This window comes from Myotis daubentonii, chromosome 1 (genome assembly GCF_963259705.1).
Source record: "Myotis daubentonii chromosome 1, mMyoDau2.1, whole genome shotgun sequence".
In the NCBI taxonomy this organism is placed as follows: domain Eukaryota; kingdom Metazoa; phylum Chordata; class Mammalia; order Chiroptera; family Vespertilionidae; genus Myotis; species Myotis daubentonii.
In genome coordinates this window covers 13,466,366-13,484,198 of record NC_081840.1, presented here as the reverse complement: position 1 = coordinate 13,484,198, position 17,833 = coordinate 13,466,366, and the positions used below count along the sequence as shown (strand labels likewise).

The 17,833-nt window shown below is 40.2% G+C and overlaps 1 protein-coding gene across 2 annotated transcripts in view; it reads left to right on the top strand.

Moving 5' to 3' along the window:
• The window catches only part of FLRT2 (fibronectin leucine rich transmembrane protein 2), a 100,390-nt gene that overhangs the window by 27,190 nt on the left and 55,367 nt on the right, over window positions 1-17,833 (top strand). The window lies entirely within an intron of this gene.

Genomic DNA, 17,833 nt, shown 5'->3' with positions numbered 1-17,833 from the left:
TGCGCCCTTAGAGACTTGGCATGCAAGTTAGGACTCTGATTTTATTCCTTGTGAAAAGCTATTTTCATTGAAAGGGAGAGTCGGAAAGTCTACAGGTGGCAGAGTATTGCAGGCTTTTCTCATCAAATTGCATAGTAGATGGTGATCCTGATGGAAGGGGCCAAAGGAAATTAGCAGCCTCAATAATCCGGCTAATGCCTTCAGAAATGACTTGTCTGAAGGTCAGATTATGCCTAGACTCCTACCAAGTGCTATAGATCAGCGACATAACTATTTCTTCCCTACCTGAAATCTTAAACTGGGTCAGGTAGGAATAGAAGGCAATGGGAAGAAAGCCAACTATCAAAAACTAGAAAAAAGATAACTGTTAAAACTTTAAACGATTAAAGGAGAGGATGTACACATTTGTATTTTCTAGCAGTGAGATATTAACCAAATATGAATGGAAGGCATATAATTAAGAAATTTACCATGAAGTTGCTAAATTCAGTTGTCTGAATGTAGACGTTTTGTACTTACATAAAACTGTCTGGAATATACAGATGGTTCTCTTAAAATTAAATCAAAACAATAGTAATAAGGAGTGCTGTCTGGATGTTAAAAATTAAAAAAAAAAAGTTTGGTATTTTAGAGACAATTGTACAGCTTTCTTCAGCCGTATTTGTCTGTCTGAGACAATGCCCCACGGGGTCTGGCAAGGGATTTGTGCAAGGCACAGACCTTTCTTTGGTAGGAGCTTTATTTTAGATGTTGTTGCCTTGTCCTTTTGAAATCAGGGTGGTATGGCCTCACATGCTGGTTATGGCTTTTATTTACTTTTTGACAAACTCTATTCTGCATCCCAAATACCCTGCTTTCTTTCCCCAAATTTCATGGACAAGTGGCAAAATTAATTTTTAGTAATTTCAAAAAGTTAGTGATAAAATTCTATTGATAAAAATATTTTCACTTTAAAAATTGCATCAGAGCCTGAGCTTGGTCTGGGGGCCACACGTGTTCCTTGAGGATAATCCATTTTTATCCCAGTAATGTGGCCTCTGCAGGGTTGCACCTGCAGCAGGAGGCAGTTGGAGGAAATGGTTAAGCTCTTCCTGGAACCAGACTCCTTGGGTTTAAACACCATCTCTCCTCATACTTTGCTACCTTAGCCAGGTTACTTGTCTCTCTGAGTCATATTTTTCTCAGAGCATGGAGACAACCTTTGCCTGCTAAAATGGTTCTGAGGATTAAAGAACTTCAGACATACAATGTGCTCAGAACAGGACTTGGCACATAGTATGTGCACAATTAGTAGCTTCTGCCATTAGTTACAAATAGTGCTTTGCCAGCACAATTTCTATCCCATTTGTAACTGTCCTAGTAAATGCCTTTGTGAACACCTCCTGTTTTCTGAGCGATAAACCCAAAAACACACAGACCCTCTCACTCAATTGGATGCTTAAAGCCGTGGCTAATTCATAGAGTCCCCCCCCCTTTTTTATTAGGTAGTTATGTCACTAGTTTGCAGATACTTTGAGAGCAAGGTTCGTATCGTATTCATCATCTTGCAAAACTTCCACAGCTCCTAACCGAGTATTGAATGAAGGGATGAACAAATCTGCTTGAATTTCTACTTCCCTAAGTTTACATTGTGAATATTAGATTTATGAGTTTGGTACCCCTATTTTCAAAAAGGAGACAAAATGGTGTCCCAGACCGTATAAAAATAAAAAAGACCCAGACAGTATAACAATTAAAGCAAAACAAAAAAGACACGTTTGAAAACTATTTTGCGTATAGCACTAGTTCAGATTAGAAGGGACATGGGGATTGTAGAAATAGAAGTTAAAGGAGGCCCTCTTCAGGGAAGTAGGTCCTGGAGTCCTGTAGAAAGTGTCTCATATGATGTTCTAAGCACAGAGGATGTTTTGCTGTTGGAATGTATATGTCCTGTGCGTGTCTGTGTTTTCATCTGGGTTATGACATTGTCATTCTGTAAGCAGAAAAAGAGGCAAAGGCCTCTCATTCCCCCCCCCCCCCCAGAGTTATGTTTAGCATCTTCAGGAAATTTGTGTTTTCACCCTGCAACAGTTCTCCTCGCTTCAAAAATTAATTTGAAAATTAAGCAGAAAAAACAAACTAGGTAGGTATGGGGTGGGGGGTGTGGAGAATTGGAGTCATGAAGTTGGGCTGGCGCTTCACTGATTTAAAACCAGAAGTAAAGCAACGGCCGATGCTCCTGGATAAATGTCGATATGCATTATTAAATGAAATGGGTAAAATACGGACTGTCAGAAGCATTTTTCTTCTGGAGACACGGGGAGAATTGAAATGCACTTTCAAAGGAGAAGTCTCTTTCAGCATTCAATCATCTCCTGTTTGAAGGTTTAATTACAGTGCTCCTTGCTACCTAATGCTTTCAGTTTAAAATCCCATCACAAAAGAGGGGGGAAGATGCAGTTGCTCAGAGAACAGCGGCAGTAGCATCAGCAGCGGCGAGGTGTTTACTCACCAGGGAGTCCCTGCTACATGATTCCTTTCCAGATTTCCATTTTGTTTTCCCGTGTTTCTTTAGAGGGTGGCTGTGATTCTACCATTGCTGGAGCAGAGGATAAGCTTGGGGAACTAATGAATTCTGATAGGAAGGAACAGTTCTTCACATCGTCTGCTCTGGATCTGGTAGTGTGGGTGGCTAGTGGCTTCCTAAGGGTTTAGTATCCTAATCAAAGGAAGTTGTATTTAAAATATATTCATATGGGCAGATGAATGAACATATAAGCACATGCATACAAATAGTTACGCACATATAGGTGTATAGATAGACACACATGTATAGCTGTCATAGCTACTCATGCTAAAGACTTTGCTATTCAGCCCAGTAAACATATCTTCTCTGAGCACCGGCTCAGCCTAAGGGCACAGAGGTGCAGAGGGCTCAGTCCCTGGCTCATGTTGGTCATGGTCTGGTGCAGGAAAGATAAAAGAGCAAGTGTCATAAGCTGTGATGGTGGGGGTTGTAGGTAGGTGCCTGGAGCAGAGTAGAAATGGGGCTCATTCCGCCTCTAGGACCCTGGGAAGGCTCCCTGAGGAGGTAACCTTAGAGATGACCCCTGATGAAGAAATAAGCAGATAAGCAAAAAAAAAGTCTACCAGGTGCAGTGAGCAATCACGTTGGGGCTTAATTTACACTACAAGGAATGTGACTTATTTTCTTTCCAAATAGTTTGGTTGTTCTTTGGGCTGTTATTACTGCCCAGAGGAAAGGGAGCCAGGAAGCTAAATTGTAGGTGCATGTACTAATGGTTATATGTGATATGCAATATATGTGCATATGGATACATGTAACTCATGTGTTGTTTATAAAGCCCTCTTACACTTTTTTTCTATTACCTCATGGCAGCTCAGCACATTAGATGGATGGGACCATTTTTCAGGTAGGGAAAGGGAGGCTCACAAAATTGGTACCATCTGCACAGTCACATGGCTCAGTGCCCCTCCAGTAATGTCCTTGGGACTCACCTCTCTGACCCGGTCTGTGCTGTCCTTGCCACCTGAGGTCAGGTGGCAGTTTACAGGTGAGATCTCTGATGCCAGGACCTCTTGGGCATAAGCAGTGTTCAGCCAGTGACTTTCCTGGTTCTGTCTCGGTCTTTCTCACTTCCTGTTGAATAGAAAAAGCTTTTCATCTGTTTTAGGAAGGCTGTAGGATTTGAACAAAAATGTGGAAATTCTCACAGTTCTTCCAGATCTGCTCCCTTCTGCCCCAGGAATCTATCTATTTATTTAATTTTTTTCTTTATTGATTAAGGTATGTGTCCTTATCCCCCCATTATCCCCGATTCCCCCCCACTCATGCCGTCACACCCCTGGGGTCTGTGTCCATTGGTTAGGCTTATATACATGCATACAAGTCCTTTGGTTGATCTCTCCCCCTTACCCCCACCCTCCCCTACCTTCCCTCTGAGGTTTAATTTATTTTTTATTGAATTTACTAGTATTGTGGGTCACATTAATTAATACAATTATATAGGTTTCAGCCCTAGCCCAGTGCATGTGGCTCAGTTGGTTGACCATTGTCCCATGCACCAAAAGGTCACTGGTTTGATTCTCAGTCAGGGTACATGCCTGGGTTGTGGCTCCATTCCCAGTAGGGGGTGAGCAGGAGGTAGCCCATTGATGTTTCTCTTTCACATTGATGTTTCTCACTCCCCCTCTCCCTTCCTCTCTCTCTCAAATCAATAAAATCATATTTGAAAAATTATATAGGTTTCAGGTGTACAATTATATAATATATCACCTATATACTGAATTGTGTCATCCAGGAATTTAAACAAATCTCTCAATACTATGTACATTCTCATTTCTGTACTGTAAAGTGTTTCTGCCAGACAGACCTTGTCTGTCCTGGCTCAACTCTTCAGGGATGGGTAGGTTGATTTATTTGTTTTAAGATTTTTACTTGTCTACATGTGGAGTTATATCTGTCCTGGTGAAACAATTTTGCTTTTCCTAATTTTTTTTCTGATGAGACATATGATGAGCTGAAACTAAGTCCAGCATTAGGAGGCATGAAGGATAAAAATATTTTAACCTATCAGAATTAGAAATATCATTTTTAAAAAACAACAACAGACTTCTTCCCTAGCTGGTTTGGTTCATTGGATAGAGCGTCAGCCTGTGGACTGAAGGGTCCCAGGTTTGACTCTAGTCAAGGGCACATGCCCGGGTTGTGGGCTACATCCCCAGTGTGGGGGTATGTAGGAGGCAGCCGATCAATGACTCTCTCTCATCATTGATGTTTCTATCTCTCTCTCCCTCTTCCTCCCTCTCTGAAATCAATAAAAATATATTTAAAAAAAGACTTTAATAGACTGTCTTCACACATAGAATCCATGCTGTGTAAAAAGGAATTTGTGACAGCTAAAAAAATAAGTTGTTCATGAGAAGGAAATTGAAAGGTGCTATGTACCAATGTGACTAGTCTTGCTGCTTTGGGTTCTGTGATGCTTGTGAGAAATTAAAAAACAACAACAAAAAAACAACTAAACTAAATGAAGAATGTTCTTTTCTCTTCTTTTTATCTACAATTAGATCTTTTTGACTAAGAAAAATGCAGAAGAGCAATTACTCCGTTACTTTAATCACTCTCCTAATTATAACGATCACCATGTCACATTATCATAATTCCCCAAACACAAAATGCAAGTTCCAGATTGCACCAATATTGGGTAATTTTACCTTGTTAACAGCTCACTGTCAGCGCAGAGAACACTGAATTCCTCCCCCATCCCCGCCCCATTACCTTTCTGTTGCACCATGTCCTGTATATTCCTTGGCCTCCTAAAATGGTATTACATTCTATATAACATGTTTGTATTCTGCCACCCCATGATTTGAATTGCATCTTTTTAACATATCACTGTTTCAGAAGCTATCTCCTGAGCAGTATGTAATTCTCCCCTGGCTGTTTGATGGTAATGGGAGTTGTGCATGTATCTGGAGAGAGTAGAGTACAGCCCGGGGTGAGAAAGTAGCTATTTATCAAGGTATCTTACAATCTCAGTTTATGTTGCTGTAAAACGTTACTGTGCATGTTCTGTGAGATTATATCCACTAGAAATTTGTCAGCTGTTGTCAACATACTGTAAGGGATGAGGGCGTGTATTATTCTAGTCAACTTCATTTTATTCTGCATTTTGTTGCCCTCATTTTCAAAGAGACTGACTACAAGGAACACTTGTTTAACGGTGCCATCTGCTAGATTATGAATTGTGCTGAATGAGGGCTGGGAATATTCTAGACCACTCGCAGAGCCCTGGCAGGTAAACGACAAAACATCCTCACACATGGCCTTGCCTGTGTGGAAGTTCTCCCTCCATTATTACAGCAGATGAAATTGTTGACAACCAACAACATTGCAGAATGGCTGCCTAGTAGTACACAGTGATAAAGTGGGAGTGAGATAAAACTTTCCAAATAGAATGGTAAATTCCCTTTTTCAAAACATATTTTTTATTGATTTCAAAGAGAAAGGGAGAGGGGGAGAGAAATATAAATATCAATGATGAGAGAGCATCATTGATCAGCTGCCTCCTGCATGCTGCAATTCCCCAACTGGGAATGGAACCGTGATCTCCTGGTTCATAGGTCAATGCTAAACCACTGAGTGACACTAGCCAGGAAAATTCCCCTTGTTTTAAAATGTATAATAATGTAGCCTTAATTCATGAGTTTTTTAGATAGCCTCAGTCTTTAATAAAATTAGGAAATCATTTCTGTTGTTATAAATGTTGTCTTTGTATTTTGTTGTGTGGTTTCAGTGTCCCTAATATTCCAGAGCTCCCCATCTTCATGTCTAGGGGACACTTCTGTCACCACATTTCTTTTCTGTCCTCGAGCTGTCATACCAATAAAACTGGCCTCAAGATAAGTTGGAAACTGATTCTCACTACAGTGTATATGACTGACACCAAGGCTAAATGTTAGTGTTCTGAAAGTATTTCCATTTTCAAACTATGAGTAAGGCCTTGGAGTAAATGAGGATGGTTTCTGAAATAGACTGTTTAGCAGCTAATGGACCACTGGGAAGAATGTTCATGAGAGGAAAGTCATGCTCTTCTGAAAGTTTACTGAACATATGGTCAGCTTGTTGAGTCCACCTGACTTAGGTTTCCTAAAGGACAGTTCACTTCACATGGACATAGACATTTCTTCAGTTCAAACCAAAAGTAACTGGAACGTTATGTAAGAAAATTACATTTCTGTCTTTTGATTTCTGGATTTTCTATGGAAGATGTGGGGCAGTTGGTATCAGGAAGTCCAAGTTTGAATGCAATCTCTACCATTTTTTTATTTTTTTTTGCTGTGAAGACTTAATTCAGGTTATTTGACTTTCTGGGAACCCAATCTCCTTTTCTGTAAACTGAGTTTAATGATACTAACTCATGGACTCATTCTGAGGATCAAGTGAGATGCTATCTATATTTGGAGTGAGGGAGAGAGTAGATGGGTATGTAATATCAACTCCTTGAAGTTAATTCCCAACTCTCCTAATTTATTTCAGCGTTGTCTTAAAGGCTATGCTGTTCATGGGCATCGATCGGTTTTGTTCTTTAGGCCATTGTTCAGGCACCAACAGTTCAATAACAGGAAAGAATGCCATCCCATGATTGCATCATGTTCTTGAACAGTATAAACAGCAAGGAACATAATTGGTCAGAATGATGCAGGGGAAACAGCCCAATGAGCTTAAATAAAGGAAATGTTATACTGTGAGGAAAAATCAATATATTGTAACAGGATCCTGCAAGAAGGGACAAGGCTTTCAAGTCCTAGAGACCTAGAGGCGATTGGGAAGCCCTGTGGCCTAGAGCCTTGGCTTCCTTTGCTGCTTTTCCAAGACTGTTTCCAAAGTATCAATATATATAAAAGCCCAGCAACCAGAATGGCGGAATGACCAGAACAACCACAACAACCAGAACGACCTTTGGTTATGACACACACTGCAGCAGCCAACCAGCCTGACCCAGGCCCCGATCAGTCCTCCCACCACCATCGGGGGCGGGGCTGGCCAGCCAACTGCCTGCGGCCTCCCCCCCTGCTGGCCCAGGCCCCATGGGCCCCCAGCTGGACCGCACTCATGCATGAATTTGTGCACCGGGTGTCTAGTTAAATATAAAGATAAACACTAGAAGAACGCATTCTTAAAACCAATTTCCTATGTAAAGTTAGACATCCAGAAGCATCTATGTCCCTACTTACAAGAAACACGTAGCATGTTTTCTGTTGGTTTATTTGTTTGTTTCTAATTTTTTAAATCTTTATTGTTGAAAGTATTACAGATGTCCCTCCCCTGCCCATTGACCCCTTCTAGCCCACACTGCCCCTCGCCCCAGGCCTTCACCATACTATTGTCTGTGTCTATAGGTTATGCATATAAATTCTTTGGTTAATCTCTTCCCACCTACCCATCCTCTGAGATTTGACAGTCTGTTCCATGATTCTATATTGCTGGTTCTATTTTGTTCAGAATTTGGTTTTTTAAACACTTGCCTTACTCAAATTAATCATTATAGAAGACTTATGAAGCATAAATTATCATGGGTATGCCCCAGTAATATTACAGCAGTTATCCTTCTCACCAGGACCACACAACCAGGAAGTGATGATGAGATTGAAACAGGATCAGCTGTTTCTGATTCCAAAGTTTATGCAAATGCCAGATGCATTGAATGCTCCTCCCCACACCGGGCCTTTTAAGACTGACAGGGTTCAGGTCTTCTAATATTTTCAAATCCTGTATTTTGTGTCACGTTGGGGAAGAAAAACAAACACAGATAAAGGGATTTCTAAAACAAAAAGCAAAATGTTGTATCCATTTTCTCCTAGGTAGAGAGCAGATGTGCCTGGTGTTCGTACCTAACTTAATAGATAGTAGTTGGCTCTAACACTCCTTGAAGGTACGAGAGTTAAAAGGAAGACGGTGTTGACATGTGTAAAAATCCCAGCATGGAAAGGCCCTTATAAAAGGCAGTCCTACATTTGACACTTGAATGGACTACCAGAAGTGAGGCATTGGTCCCCTTGCTTTGATTGATCCATGAGATGATCTTATCAAGGGAAGGCAGGGGGTTCCATGCTGCAGTGGCTGTGTTTTCAGTGTTTACATGGCAGCACACCAAAATGGCACTTAGCTACCTGCTCTTCTCTGCCAGGATATGGGGAATAGCATAGCCAATTGACATTCTTTTCACGTCTTGTGAACTGATTACCCCAATGACTACATATTGTTTGAATTGGGCAGGTAGGTTCACAAGCTTTGTGATTTATTTATTTATTTATTTATTTATTATCATTATGATGAGTAGCAATTTGGGAGCTTTAAAAAAAAATGCTGGTTTCCCTCAATTTGCAAAGTAATTGTCTGAGAAAAAGAGAGGATAATAGAAACCTAAATTAATAAAAAACCATTACTAGCAACCCAAGTTAGGAATATATTTAGGTAATTAAAAGCCTAATCATCCCAACTCTGTTGGGCCACCCAAGACCATTCCAAATGTATTTATGGAGGATTTATGTGAAAACATCTTGACTTTGACAAAGAAAAAAAAAAGTTTGGTTTTCTGAGTGTGCCATCAGATTCACGGATAACATAAAATAAAGTATTTGAAAGTAAGATTCTCTCATGCAAACCATCTTCTCTGTCTTTTGTAGACATGGATAACACTATTATAGAAAACTACTACTATGCCTATCATGATTGAAACAAATGACATGTAATTTAATGTAATAGTTCTTAAATTATGCCACTCTACATTCTTTCTGCAAATCAGCTTCTTTATCTATACCATGAGGATTATAATAATGCTAATCTCAAAGTGTATTTTGTAGTGATAAAATGAGAGACCATATCTAAAAGTGATTTGCAAGTTGAAGATGACTATTCATGTGTAAGTCCTAGTGGTGATTATTATTCTGATTCTATGGGATAATTCATACATTATAGCATAGTTTATGTGGCTTATCTTGTCATATCTTTAGTGTATATAATAATACCCATTTTAAATGTATTTCCTTTTGTTTCAATAAATCACTTTCTCATATTTATTGTACAGCCATGAATTAGTTCTCAAGTGCAATTCTGGGCTTACCATATATATATATATATATAAATTTTATAATTCAATCAAGTCTTTGGGGATTTTAAAACATTTCTTCCTCAGTACTAAAGAGAACTAAAGCTCCTGAATTGATGGGTTCCACCTAATTTATATATAATATTGCAAAGGAAGCTGCCGAATGTGCACTGGTCATTTTATAGTGAGAAGATATATTTATCATATGATCACTGGTTTTACCTTGTCTCTGTCTTACCATTTGTATGGCAGCAAGAAAAGAGTAGTGGAGTTATGAACAATGTCAGTTTCAGGAACAGAATTTATAAGCTATTATACAGAACAGTCAAGGTACAAAGTCACAGAAACCCTAAAGTTCTATTTTAAGCTAGACTTTCAATTCTCTCATCTCAATTCTTTTCAGGGATCTTAGGAAAAATGAGTGAAATATCCTACTTTAGAAACTGGTGTATGTGTTTTTTTGTTTGTTCTGTTTGTTTTGTTTTTCATTTTAGGATGGGTATGATGAAAGTCTTCCTGACCCAAATATATATTTTTTGCCTAGAAAGAGTGATATTAATAGCCTCAGTATGGATGGAGTCATAAAAATAGCTTTTGTCATAATATTTCTTGTGCCTCTACTTTTTTCATAAGAAATCTGTCATATTTATTTTAAGTTACAATGTGGATATGAGGCAAGTGGATTCTGCAGTTGTTTTAATGGGCTGGCTGTAAAGATAATGACATTTATGGAACTATTCAGAGTAATATTTAGCATCTGGAGCCTCAGTAATAGAGATATTACCACCTATTTCTTATATGCATGGCTAGTGTCCAAATTTATTATTTTTTTAAAATTTTCAAATTATTTCAGGGACCAAATAATGGAGATGCATAAGATGTATATGCTTGAGAGTCCTTGTCCTCAGGTTATTGGTATTAAAATACAACTTGTGAGCTTATAAAAAGAGTTGCTATTTTGGGCTTGTCATGCTGAAAAGATACTTGGAAATAGCATAAAAAGACTCCTAGATTGAAAGGGATGTTCTAAGTCATGAGGGAAAATGTACTTGTGGTGACTGATGTATTCATACCTATTGAATCCATGGGGCCTTAGAAAGGTTTAGAGCCAATAATGGAATTTATTACAAAATGCCTACCCAAGGCCATACCGTAAGGCAAAAAAAAAAAAAAAAAAAAAAAAAGAAAAAAGAAGAAAAGCAATTTCTTTGTCCTCCAGACAGAAATGTCACTGCTTGGGGATTCCTTTGAGTAGTGATGAACAAGCCAAATGTACCAGTTTTTGTAAGATTCTGCCCTACCCCCAATCATTAGAATAAGAAAGATGGTCTTTGTCCTCTGCCAAATCTAGGCCATGCTGACAGATAAACCAGAACAGGAAGGTGACAAATGTAGGGGAATTTGCAAATGCTACTATGCCAGCAGTCTTTTTCTCATGAGTCATCCTGAGGGTTCCTACAATGGAGAGTGGAGGACAGAGTAGGAGAGACCATTCTCATTATTCCCTGGCCTAATTCTCTCTGGTTGAGGGCCTTCCAGAGAATTCACTGGCCTAATTCTTTCTGGTTCAGGGCCATGAGCCAAGAAACTATAGTTTCAGACTGTGTTGGGTGTGTGTGTGTGTGTGTGTTTGTGTGTGTGTGTGTGTGTGTGTGTGTGTGTGTGTGTGTGTGGTGGGGGGTGGGGGGGGGGGTGGCGGGGTGGTGAGTCAAGAGTGTTGTGGCTGGAAGTAACCCTGACAAACCTTGCATGCATGGGTGAGAGAAGATGGTATCACTAGGTGATTATTGAGTCTGAGGAAAGTTTCATTGAGAAAGAAATGTAACACATTTCTACTCCATTCAAGACTGAAATCAGGAGCTATTCTCCAAGAAGAAAATGGCTCCTTAAAGACAGGCAGAGGATCACTTTGATTCTTCAGCCCATAAGATCATACTTACTAAATTTTCATGTCTAATCCTGAAGGAAATGTGCTCACTGTGTGTGTGTGTATTTGTGTCTAAAAGAAGGGTGGACATTTCTGCTTCTATTTTGATGAAAGCATTTTAGAAAATGCAATATTCTGTATTGTTTTACTCTGTGGTTGACCCAAATTTGTATGGTAGAACACACAGGGTTTATACTTCTGGCCTAGGTGCAGGGGAAGAGACTGTCATTTGGTGCCTGAAAAAATAGTCTCAGTATTGAGTACTATGAAAACTTTGGCATGAATAACAGAGAACATTTTCCTTCTATGTATCAGCTTCCCAGGAATGAAGCAAGAGTAAATATTTTTCAGTGTGATCCTTTGTGAATTACTCATAATGATAAAACAGCCCGTTTCTGCCAGATGAAGGGTAATGCAGTGTAGAACTTGCAAACAGTATTGATATTTGTGTTATGACTAAACAATAATGAACATAGTTTCTGCTGTTCACACAAAATTTCTCATGATTCAAACAGTGTTGTTGAAAGTTGGAGGAAGGACACAGATGTTGGAAACTACATGAAAAATATAATAATGCTTTGTGGAAGCCACCATTTGCCAGTACCCTCATGAGAGTGCACCAAGGAATGCGGGGGGGGGGGGGGGTAGCGGGGGGGGGCGCTGATGGACCTTGCGGCAATGCTTGTGCCTAGTGGTCATTTTTGTTTGTTTTTCCAAAAAGAGCTGAGGTCAGGAAAGGCATGTGTAAACACATCCATAAATTGGGGGCAGTATGGTAGACTTAAGCTCTACAGAAATGGTTTTTAAACCAGTCCAGTTCAGCTGGTACATTTGACCTGTCCCCTCAAGAATTCCTTGGGCCTCTGGGTGGTGTCTTGAACATCAAGATATTCTCATCACTGGCATGGTGTCTGCATACAATAGAAACTCCGAAGTTATTATCTTTTATCTTAGAAATTTGGGCTGTGATACGAATAAGTCAGTAAACTCTTTTTTTAAAAAATATATTTTATTGATTTTTTACAGAGAGGAAGGAAGAGGGATAGAGAGCTAGAAACATTGATGAGAGAGAAACATCGATCAGCTGCCTCCTGCACACTCCCTACTGGGGATGTGCACGCAACCAAGGTACATGCCCTTGACTGGAATCGAACCTGGGACCCTTGAGTCTGCAGGATGACGCTCTATCCACTGAGCCAAACCAGTCAGGGCAATCAGGAAACTCTTTAATGATAAATAGTATCATTTTAACAGTAATTTCCTAGCAACTACAGCCTCCACTGAAAAGAAGGACTATACTAATGATGGACCTGTTGGACATGGCGGCAAACTTATGAGGGCTCTGTGGGCAAATGGAGGGCACTTTAACCCTACTGTTACTGTCCTTTTGCCTTGGGGCGCTGTTCTTGGATTTCCCCTAGAAAGAACAGAGGAAATGTGCCTGCCCCATGGCAGCTTTGCCATCACCCCATATTCTTGGCAACTGACCATTATTGTTAAGGCTACCATTGCCCTGGCACCCCCACCCCCGCCCCCACTCGGGTTTCCTTTTTCTTGCCTGGGCTGGAGTAAAGGTCGACCAGTTCCCTGGGCTGACCAGGAAGTGGCACCAGAAGCAACAAGGAGGGCGGAGTCCTCTGTTCCAGGCCTGTGGAACCAGGACAGGGCAAGGACAGCAGAAGCAAGAAATCATTTCCTGCAGCAGACACCGCAGTGGATGCACACATCTTGGCCCTTAGAGACAAACGTTAGACAAGGAACCTTAGAACCAGAACGTTGGGCATGCACTTCAGAGTTCTAATAAGTCTGCAGACTTCACACTAGGGGTATGTTTTAAGAATTTCAAATGGGCTTATTTTGTTCCCAAGCCCTTTGGTCACCATGGTTTGTTTTGGTTTTATCAGAGTTAGTAAAAAATACATTTATCTTGCTAAACACCAGTGACAGCATGGCAGAATACTAATCCTGAAATGTTATGAAAGCATTTTTTCCCCTGTGCTTTTGGAGCAGTTTTGCACTAGCCATAAAAGTGATCACAAGTGTTATTACCAATCATTTTTTAAAATAAGTTTGACCAGTTCCGTTTGGGGATCATGCTCATTAAATCGGACAGTGAGTCTCAGTGGCATTTATAAAATGTTGGTATGCCCATTGCATTCGCCACAGTCATCTTTGAACAAGCTTTCTTCAAATGGACCTATCGTCTTTCAGCCTTAGGAAAAACAAATCAAGAACAGAAAGTGACCAGCTTTCATACCAAATAAGACTGTGTATCTCCAACATCCTCATTCTTCAGCTTCGAGTATTGACAACCTTCACCGGAGAGGGTAGAGTTGTCGTTTTGATACATAACTTATACTTTGGCTCCTTCAAAGATGGTCCCTCATTCTCTTGTCAAGTTTGCATTGAATATTAAAGATGAAAGCTTGGTTTCAAATTCCAACTCCAGATTAGCACTTATGCCACGCTATTGTAAATAACTCAGGAGATACATATGAAAATTAAACATAATGATTTTTCCTTTTCGGCATTAGGCTTCATAGTTTTACCCCCTTACCTCAACCTGACCACAGTAGTGGAAGCAGCATAAAAGAAACTGAAAAACTGTTGTTCTTTGGAGAATTTGAGGACTTGTTCCCCAGTATCTGCCATCAGTTTGGTTCACAGTTAGAGGCCAAGCAAAGAGTGAAGTGTGTGGTTTTAAGGAATCCTTTATCTTAGTTTTCCCTTAAATTGTCATTATTTCTTGAGGACATTTCTGGTAGCTTAATGTATTCCATTATACTTTGCTTTTCCTTGCACTCTACACTGAGACAAGTGTTTGATTTTAAAGCATGTCACTTCAAGTGTTTGTGGGACCGCTCTCTTAGGAGAGTGTCTGTTCGTGGTTCTCAGTGGTATTGTGTTTGAGTGCTGTAAAGTGATGATAATGGTGTATCTTGGGCCCTGGTGACATCATAAGGACTTGAAACCCAAGGCTTTGCTTCATCTGTTTTGCTCAAGGCTGAAGTGCTTTATAATGGATATACTTTTCTTAAGCACAGGATGCTGTCTGCTAATGTGTTTCTCCAGAAGGTCTCATCATTTTAAGTGTCACCATGATATTAGCTTAGGTCGGTTCTGTGGGAGAAAACAGGGTGCTGTAATAAATCATAAGTTCCTAACTGGGCAGGTCATGGTGGGTAGTCATGCTCTAGGCATATACATTTTCAGTAAAAGGTTTCTCTTTGCTTTAAGCAAGCCCTGTCCATTGTGTCTGTGCATCTAGGTTAACATACCTTTGAGATGCCTTTTTCAGACCCCCTTCTTCTAATACCTGACCACCCTTTCAGACCCCACCTTCAAAAGCATGACTACCCTCAAGTACATAACCTTGTTAACTATCCTGTGATCCAATCCCCACCTTGCTTTCTCCCACCTCCATGTAATCTTATTTACATGACCTCCTTAATTTCAAATGAACAAAAGAAACTGTTATTCTTTGGAGAATTTGGGGACTTGCTCCCTGGTATATGTCATCAGTTTGGTTCAAATTAACTCTTTTTTTTAAAAAAATATATTTTATTGATTTTTTACAGAGAGGAAGGGAGAGAGATAGAGAGTTAGAAACATCGATGAGAGAGAAACATCGATCAGCTGCCTCCAGCACATCTCCTACTGGGGATGTGCTCGCAACCCAGGTACATGCCCTTGACCGGAATCGAACCTGGGACCTTTCAGTCCGTAGGCCGACGCTCTATCCACTGAGCCAAACCGGTTTCGGCCTCAAATTAACTCTTATAAAAGTTCTCTACAGGTTTGGATGTTTCTTATGTTGACAGCTATCATGTTTTTATATTTGGATCTGCTATAAAATTTTTGTATTGTAGAATTCCTTTTAAAATGGAAATTTTCACATTCCTAGATTAGTTTTAACAAATGATAACATAAAGGACATTGTGAGGTAGGGAGGATATGGATTTATGAGGTTGCCTGATTGCGCATATTATGACATTTGTATTTAATGGTTCAAAATTGGCAGTTTAAGTGAGTATAACCAATGGGGGAGGAAGGGTGGCTGATGGGGGCATGAAAAAGGAGGAATGGATTATCTAATCTCTGGGCTCTTCCCTTCCATTGAACTGTCCAAAGTCTAGTTCAGAGATTGATTCCAATAAAGAGATTCAAAAGTAATGATTATTCACCCAGGACTGAATATTTCCTTGACTCTCTTACATGGTGCAGTGAGAGGAGTCATAAAGGTGGGCTGAGCTAAGACCACTGGGGCAAAGCCATAGAGGATGCATTCTCCTACTCTGGCTGCATTGATATAGAAGAACACAGTTCTTTCCTTATCAAATGTCTTCTGATTCGGCTTAACAAAGCTCTTCATGGCTCCTGCTCCCCAAGACAGCCAAGAGACAACATGGTTTTTCAGTCAGTAAAATGGAAATGTGTGTGTACGGTATGTTTGGGGAGGAGGATGTTAGTACCAATTTACTAGGATTTTATATAATCTACAACCAATCTTATGCAACCCCCTAAATTTTGGAGTGGACCCTTGATAATGAACAGTTTTGATCCGACAGCTCTATAGTGGTGAGACAAACAATAAAATGTTGAGAACCATAAGCTATAGCAATGGTGCAACTTTTGTGCCTGGCTCTCAGTGCTACCAAGGACATGGATAATGCGCCATGTATCTCAAAGTCATCACTTAGCCCTGTTTTCTCATGCCTGTGGCTCTACTTGTATCGTGAACCTAGGATTTCCTCTTCTCTGCTTATCTAAATCCTACTGCTCTTTCAAGGCCAATCTCCAGTGACTTATCTTCTGTGAATTCCCAGACTGCTTCAACTCATGGCCGTTCCCTTTCCTCTGAGCTCATAGGCAATATCTTCTCTGACTACTCATCAGCTATTCATCAACTGCCACTTGTACTTTTATGTGCCTTCTTGTTGTTGCTGTCTAACTGCCATTTTCATTAGCTTCTGAAGCCGGGTATGTGTTAGCTCCTCAACCAAGATCTGGGGAGCAGGGCAGCATATCTTAGAACTTTTTGCATTGTCTTCATCAATTAACCAGATTTCATGTTCACCACAGGGGTTGTTATTAAACATGCATTGGTTAATTGCTTAAATGGATAATTGATTATAAGACAATTATGTACAGACAGTAAGTAGGTCTTGATATCTTTTATAGCTCATTTGTTCTGGACTTAGCTAGACACAGAGTAAGTTTGTACTTAAGTTACCGGCAAATATATGGTGACTTGCTGACCCATCAGGCCCACAGAAATGCACTCTTGCCTCTCATTCTTCCCATTTAGTAAGCCATGTACCGTGCCCTGTGGTAGATGCTTCACACAGACAGCAGTCCCCCACTCTCCTGGATCCCTATTGCATTCAGGCCCTTGCTTCAGTTTTAGTTTTCCAGTGCTTGGTCATTTTTATCACTGATTAGCCACAGCTTCTGGGTTAACATCTTTCCTTGGCTGAATCTTCCTTTTGGACACACGGACCTCAGAGTTAGCAACCCAGAATTGTCAAACATAGCCTCCATGGGAGGGAAGTTCTTATCAATTATAAATGGAATGGTGGTGGGGAGTTATTTTAAATGGCTACTATATCACAGAGATGAGATTTTGCTGATGGTAAGAGAAGAAAACTCTCCCTTCTCCATCATTCCCCCCCCCCCCCTCCCCACCCCACTACACACTTCGCACACATCCTTGGAAGCAAAAAGTAATTGAGTTTTATTTTCAGTGAAGTGCAATCTGATTGTTTCTTTACTCACTTTTAATGCTACATTATTGGCATTTGCTGATACAATGAAAAAGCAGCTTACATCTGTTGAGGTAATTCCCGATTCAATGTGGATTTCTTCATGCTGCATTCTGATTGGACAGTTACTCTGTAGTGAAGGAGTGTACACATTAGCTAAGGGTAGAAGAATGTCTCAGCTCCTTCTGTTGGGTGTGCCAACTCTTTCAGCTGTTCAAGGAACAGGATGTTAGGAGGACTGGTTTAGAAATGACAGCACGGGGTGACTTCTGGCATCAGGTGTCAGCAAATCTATTCTTGGTTGTGCTTCTGGATTGCTAATTTAGAGTGAGTGATTTTCCCTCAGTGTCCTCATCTGGGTAATGTGGAAGTGGTCCCTGACAATACACTTTGTTAACCAGTATTTGGGTTTTACGTGATCTCCTTTTGACATTCTCAGGTTAACACTGTCTTAAGATTGAAGACATCTGAGCCACTTTTAAAGGCCTACTGGAGTAACTTGAGCCATCAGAGAAATCTGGCTTCTTGTG